At 32.6% G+C, this 7,559-nt stretch overlaps 1 pseudogene; it reads left to right on the top strand.

The window, feature by feature from the left end:
• The first annotated feature begins 2,788 nt into the window (after positions 1-2,788).
• On the top strand, positions 2,789-3,331 carry LOC149241558 (pathogenesis-related protein PR-1 pseudogene; annotated as a pseudogene).
• The last annotated feature ends 4,228 nt before the right edge of the window (positions 3,332-7,559 follow it).

Genomic DNA, 7,559 nt, shown 5'->3' with positions numbered 1-7,559 from the left:
GAAGCAAACAATTCACTAATGTTTATCTATTTTACTCCACTCAACAGTTGTTGTAGCTCTGATCTTTTTGTTCATATGGCACATATTCCTTGTCCTCAGAGTTCAAGATAATTGTTAAAACTATATTATGACAGTTATTTGTACCCTCTAGATGTAGACAACTGCTTTCAATTACTATTGTTTATTTTCTTGTCATCATTTCGATCATGTTTAGTATCTTTATCTAGATTACAATATAATATTCAAATGCATATTGCTAATTTAGCTCAATATGGGTATATCTTGTGTGGATGTTGCATCAATTTAATGGTCACAATTGATATGATGAACTTAGGGAATGGGTTTGTAACTTGTCCCTCTATTCATGTTCTTCAAATATATCATATATTATCATCTCTTGTTAATTTACACCTATTTGAATCCCTGTATAGCATTTCATAAAATAACCATAATTGATGTCCCTTAATTCTTTTAGTATATACATATGTTTTCATCTCTGATTAACTTAGTCGCCAAACCATGTTCTATTTTTTTCTTTCTGATAAGGGAGGGAAACCTAGCTTTGAAAGTCAATCTTCTTAACTCACCTTCAAACACTCAACATCCACATTTTCTTGTGCCATAGCTTCATTAATACTAACATTTATTTTCTATAGTTTCATGTAAGCCTCCATGACTTCTTCAGCTTCATTTACAATTTGGTCCCAAGCCCCTACAACTCCTAGATTATTGTGGGATCCCCATGAAAATGAAGTTGGAAAAATGCTCTATAGAATTTCAGTACCATTTGGTTTAATGGAGCACCTTAATGGTCAACAACTTAAAATAACTTGTAGCGTGGACCTCATGGGGTTTATGGCTATCTTTAACTTTCTTATGAATGAGACAAAACCTAATTCTGGTAATTGTCTTAGAGCTCATTTAACTAAGCCAACTTGACATCTTTAAACCTGAGAAAGCATAGAATTGGTGTATTGTTAGGGATATGTGGGCTTGCTTCTTCACTTATCATACATTGTCTCTCGCCTTTCAAGATATGTGATGGATATTGTATTTTGAAATAGTTCTTTCTTGAAATAAATTGTTCAAGTAATTCCATTTTTCTCAATATGATATTGGAAGCAAGTGAAATCAGTTTTGGAAAACATAAAGCCTGATGTGGACTCTTGGATCTCAAATTTGTTGCATAGAATGATATTGGACAAGGTGATACTGAATCTAGACCTGTAATTGAGTTTTCCAAAACCAAACCTAAGGATTCCCAATGCATAATTGTGTGTTCATCTATGCTCATCTTCCATATGTTATCCACTTACGATGTTTCTTTTGAAAAAAGGCACAAGGAGGACAACATTAAGATTTCTCTTTTACTCAAATTGGACTACATTTAGATTGCATAACATATCACATTATTTTTCATGTATGTTTTTTTCTCATATGCTACAGACTTACGATGTTTCCTTCACGACATTTTGTCCAATTACAAGGTTACTCGGTCTCCATTTTACACCTCGTTAATCTACACTTTATTATGCACCTTAGCTTTCTCACTACAATTATATAAATCTAAATTCATAAAAATATTAAAGATTTTTTTAATTAAATTTATATAATTATAATTATAAATTTAAGAAAATTATATAAATTTAATAAAATTGTATCTATGTTATTTTAAATAATTTAATTTTAAAATAATAATTAGATGAGATATTAAATTTTTATATAAGAAAATTAATAAACTATATATATATATATATATATATATATATATATATATATATATATATATATATATATATATATATATATATTTTACTTATAATCCAAGCAAAATATGATAAATATTATGATAAATATTATAATTAAAATTATATAGTTTAAAATTATATAAATTTTACCAAAATGTATTACATTTTTATATAATTTATTTTTAGAATTAATTATATTTTTATATAATTTATTTTTAGAATTAGCTTTAAGGATTAGTTTAAATGGTTTATACCTAGTCATGAATATTTTAGATATTATTGGTAATTGTTATTATTAGATTTAGTTGGAGCGAGACCGAGAAATCACGGTTGATTGTTATCATACACAAAATCTGGGATATTATAGCTAATTGTTATTATTAGATTTAGTTGGAGTGAGACCGAGTAATCAGGGTTGATAGTTATCATCCACCAAATGTGGGATGAAGACCTGTTTTCGTTTAACAGTATGAATATTAAAATGTACGTTCTGTCCTCCTGCATTTGAATCTGTCACCTCGAACACATTTAATCTTCTATAATCCATTTTTATTATATTTGAAAAAAAAAAATACAAACCTAACTTTTTTCCTTCGATAATATTGTGAAGGCATATTGAAATCATTCAATACCGAGCACGATGGCCGGAGATCCCACAAGAAAACCAGGTCATTGTGTAGACAGACATGTAGTGCACGTTGAGATTAAGCTATTTATTTTACATTACTGCAGCCTGCTTTAATCCTCTGAATCCTGAAGATTCATTTGTGGCGATGGTTATTATTAGCAGGGATGGTTGAATACAGAGTGATACCCCCCGTTCTATGATGTATGAAAATTTTATGGTCCTACTCATTCGTTGGAACGCCATCAAAATTATAAACTTTGTACGATTCCAACAAATTTATCAATGTAACTGTACACATTGAGATTTTCAGTGCATCTCGTCCGATAGGGAGCAGCAGACTGAATGAATGGAGCGCATAATCACAAAAAAAAAGTGTTCCAAGATTGCCATCTTTATTATCCTGCTTTATTCGATGGTACTGATCTTTGTCGTGTATCCAGCACGTCTTCCAGCAGCATTCAGCCCTGCAGCGCCTGGAAAGCATGGCAGTTTCAGCGAAACAAAGGGTTTATACCATATGCGTGTCCCTATGTATGCAAACAGTTTAGCCCAACAATTTTTGGTCCCTCAGAACGAAGCAAGGGCTCAAGTTGGAGAAACCCCTCTGGTATGGGACGAGAGGGTTGCTGCCTATGCTCAGTGGTATGCAGAGCAGAGGCGCGGCGATTGTGCCTTGAGACATTCGTTAGGTCCATATGGGGAGAACTTATTCAGGGGAAGTGGCAAGAATTGGCAGCCCTATGATGCAGCTGTTGCGTGGCTTAGTGAGAAGAGGTACTACGATAGTCGAAAGAATTCGTGTATCAGAGATGAGATGTGTGGCCACTATACGCAGATCGTGTGGAAGAATACCAGAAAAGTTGGCTGTGCGAGGGTTGTTTGCCACAATGGTCAGATTTTCATGACGTGCAATTACTTTCCACCGGGATACTACGTCGGAGAGAAACCCTATTAGACCAGCCTCGCCGTTGTACTGCTTCACTGTATGCTTATGCTTAACAAGTAATTATAGTTGCTGCGTGTTTCCATGATTCTTCTGTCGCTGCCGGCCTGAATGATGCAGTTCTGCCCGAAAGTGCGAAATGTTTAGCGACTGGGAAATATGTTTAGCATCAGATCGTAAGCTGCTTTAATTAACTGCGACAATCTGGATGGGGTTAGATGTAAGATTTTTGTAATCTATAGAGAGTAGTTTTTCAGATTAATTACACTGTAAGGATTGGGTTTACGTTTCCAATCAATCAATTAATGTAGTTTATCCTCGTAATTAATAAAAAAAACTGCTCTCTGGATGGTTTCAAATCCAGATATTAAATATTTTGCAACGTCTGTAAATGTTTGGATATTTTCACCATCGAATTTCGATTATATAAAATGATAAATATTTTTGTACGCATAGTTTTTCAATATTCCACATTTCGAAATGAAATCATTTATATAAAATGATAAATATTTTTGTACGCACTTAGTTTTTCAATATTCCACATTTCGAAATGAAATCATGATTTGTATTGTGTCATTCTGGTGTGTCTTTTTATCGTTTCATTTCAATTCATTCCAGTTAAACTTTATCAAGTTGATTGTGATGTTTCCACTTCATTAAGACCGTTTGAAGGCTTTGAAAAGTTGTAGAAACTTCCATAGTTTTTTAACAGCAACTATGATTGCACCCAGAGGCACAGGCTTAGCTCGCTTCGTTACCTTTGAGGTCTCACTCTTATAAAAAAAAATAGAATTCCCTTAGTTATTCGGATTCTCTGGCCCCTTGTACCGTCGTTCACCAGTTTTTTGGTGTTCGGATGTAATGTGAATTGAATTTCCTTGATTATTCGAAATTCCGGACGCTTTGTAGCTGGCTTTCGCAATTTGTTGCTGTTCCAGCGTAATATGATTTGAATTTTTTTATTGTTTAAATGTCGAGCAGAGGAATCCATGAGGATGAACATTAAACATGATTTATGGCTCGTTATACCAAATCAGCGCATCTAAAGGAGATCGAGTTTGTTACTTTCCCATTAATCCAGTTTTTTACGAAGGAAATATGAAACTATTAAGAAGAAGAATAATATTCTGGATTAATTTGATGTTCATTCCATACCCTACTTGATTATGACGACGGCGATAGAAGCTGTGATAGATTTGATTATTACGTATATAATAACTTTCTCAGGGAAGATGGCAGTATTCAGGTTGAAATTCGTTTTAGCGATGCTCCAGTGACCCAGGCGAGGGCCTAACATAATAAAAAAACACAAAACATAAAATTGAAATCCATACAATATTTATGAACATAAAATATCACAAATCATTAATTAATAAGATAAGATATATCACAAATCATTAATTAATAAGATAAGATATTTATGAGAGAATTATTAGCTTAATTATTGGTCTTTTATTTCTCATTTTCTTTCTCACTGGCTCTTCTACATTTATACAAGTGGATATGAACCAAAAATAAGTTCTTGATCCTAAACAAACTCCTACAATATTTATCATGATCCATAAAAACTCTTACCTAATCTTTATTTCTAAATGACATCTAACTAACCCTCAAATTTTTCTACTCTTCCCAAATACTCTTCAACTCTCTCTTATTTACAATAATTTTCATTCTCTGTCAAAACTACATAAAAATACAATAAATAATTAATCATAATAACTCATTTAGCAAACATTCACCCTTAGGTTAGATACTATGCATCATCCAACGTAAAGGCTTTTCCTTTGAGATCGATAAGAAGACTTTGAGGTTCAGGATTTGCCCCTCAAGATCGATAGGAAAAGTTCACGGTTCAGGATTTGTCCTTTGAGATCGATAGGAAGAGTATGATGTTCAAGAGCCACGTGATGATCCGGCTAGCAACCGTAGTTTCAGAGACACAGTCACCAGTAGCAATAGAGTAGGTAGTTGCGCCTTTCCTAGATATCAAAATAGTCAATTTTAATATGCACTATAGAAGATAACAATTATTTATATATCAATGAAAATAATAATTATAATTAGTGGGTCTAGAGGCTCATTCTACATAGAGTATGATGTGGAATGCTTTCTTTCCATCATCAAAGTCTAAATAATGTGGACTCACAAAAGAACTTCACTCCGAAGAAATTGGATCCCTCTCGGGTCATGTTAGATTCGTATTTAAGATGGATCTATGCTAGCTTTTTAACGAGCATAAATCCATCTTAAATACAGATCTAACATGAGCATAGAAAGATCTAATTGGATCCAATTTCTTCTAGTGTAATTTTTTTTATGAGCTACATTATTCATTGATCTATGACGTGTAACAATGTCCCTCTGTCATCAAAGTTTAAATTTTCCTCATCTTGGTCAAAAAACTAAAAAAAAAAATAATTAAATAACCGGACAAAACACTTAAATAATGTTGGCTTATAAAAAAAAATTGTAGGCTAAGAAATTGGATCCCTTAGTGTAATTTTTTTTATGAGCGGACATCATTTAAATGTTTTGAATAGTTATTTACTTCTTTTTATTTTTAGATTTTTCATAATTTTTATTTTTATTTTTATTTTCTACACATCATACTAGTTTGTGGAATGAGCCTCTCGAGGAAAATTTCAATTCAATTTTGATGATAGATGGACAAGTTTACACATCATACTAGGTTGTAGAATGAGCCTCTCAAGGAAAATTTCAATTCAATTTTGATGATGGATGGAGAACTTTACACGTCATACTGGGCTTTAGAATGAGCCTCTCGATTAAATTAAATGATGGGTGGTAAATATTGATATATCAATTTATAATAAACATCAAATCAAATGATAATTATTTTAATTAAATTATAATTATATATAAAATATGGACAAAATTGTTTTATCTGTATTTTATAATAGATCTTATTAATTTGTAAATATTTTGTGGAGAATAATCCCTACCATTGACTTTATAATTATTACTATTTGTTTTTCCCAAAATAAACATCTTTATAGTCATTAGTTAAATCAAAGTAGTTTTAAGTTGATGAAAAGAAATTTTTAAAAAGTGATGTTTGAATTAATAAAAAAGGAAGACCCACTGGTCAGCTCTACGAAAGAGAGTATGGACCAGGAGACTCTAGCTCTGTAGAACACTCTACCTACTCAATGTACATCACACATTATATAACAATCATGGTTTTAGGGAAGTTAGAACCGTACCCTAGAAAATAGAAACTAATTCCTATCCTGAGGTACCGTGAACTAATTCACTAATATAGGATATTCTCCATTATCTCTAACACTCCCCCTTAATGGAGAAGGGGTTCACAAATATACCTAACATCTCCCTAAACATTTCAAATTTAATTTTGCTAAGAGGCTTAGTGAAAATTCCTGCAACATTATCATATGTATTACAATATACAAGATGGATTTCTTTTGATTGCACTTTCTCCCTGACAAAGTGGAATTGTGTATCAATGTGTTTAGTGTTCTTGTGAAACACCAGATTATTAGCAAGTTTGATTGAACTCTGATTGTTGCATTTGATTATTGTTTCATCTTTCTGTTCTTCCACAACATCCTGGAGAAGTCTCTGCAACCAAACTGCCTCACATGTCGCTGCACGCATTGCTTGATACTCTACTTCTGCTAAAGACAAGGAAACTATGTTTTGTTTCTTACTACTCCATGTAATTACCCTAGATCCAATGCTGAATGCATAGCCTGTTATATATCTGTGGTCCTCTACATTTCCAGCCCAGTCAAAATCTGTAAATGCTCTCAATCTAACATCAGAGGAATCAGTATAAATAATACCATATTCTATAGTACCTTGCAAATACCTCAAAACACGTTTCATTGCATTCCAATGACTCTCAAGTGGCTTGGACATGTATTGACTTAGCACACTGACTACATAAGCCAAATTTAGTCTAGTAATGGAAAGGTAGATTAGCCTCCCAACCTCTATCTATAAAGTTTCGCATCAGCCTCTTTAGATCCATCCTCACTCTAAAGTTCATTGTTCTAATGTAATGGTACTGCTACAACCTTACACTAATCCATCCTAAATCTTTTCAGTAGACCTTTGACATACTTAACCTGGGACAGAAAAGTTTTTCCTAAATCTATCCAAATCTCAAGACCCAAACAATATCTTAATTCACCAAGGTCTTTCATTTCGAACACATGTGACATTTGTCTCTTTATTTCTTTGATTAGAGAAATAGCAT

The sequence above is a fragment of the Pinus tabuliformis genome, chromosome 8 (genome assembly GCF_031772625.1).
Source record: "Pinus tabuliformis cultivar Carrire ecotype Pingquan chromosome 8, CPIR1, whole genome shotgun sequence".
NCBI classification, from domain to species: domain Eukaryota; kingdom Viridiplantae; phylum Streptophyta; class Pinopsida; order Pinales; family Pinaceae; genus Pinus; species Pinus tabuliformis.
This window is presented reverse-complemented; position numbering and strand designations above follow the sequence as displayed.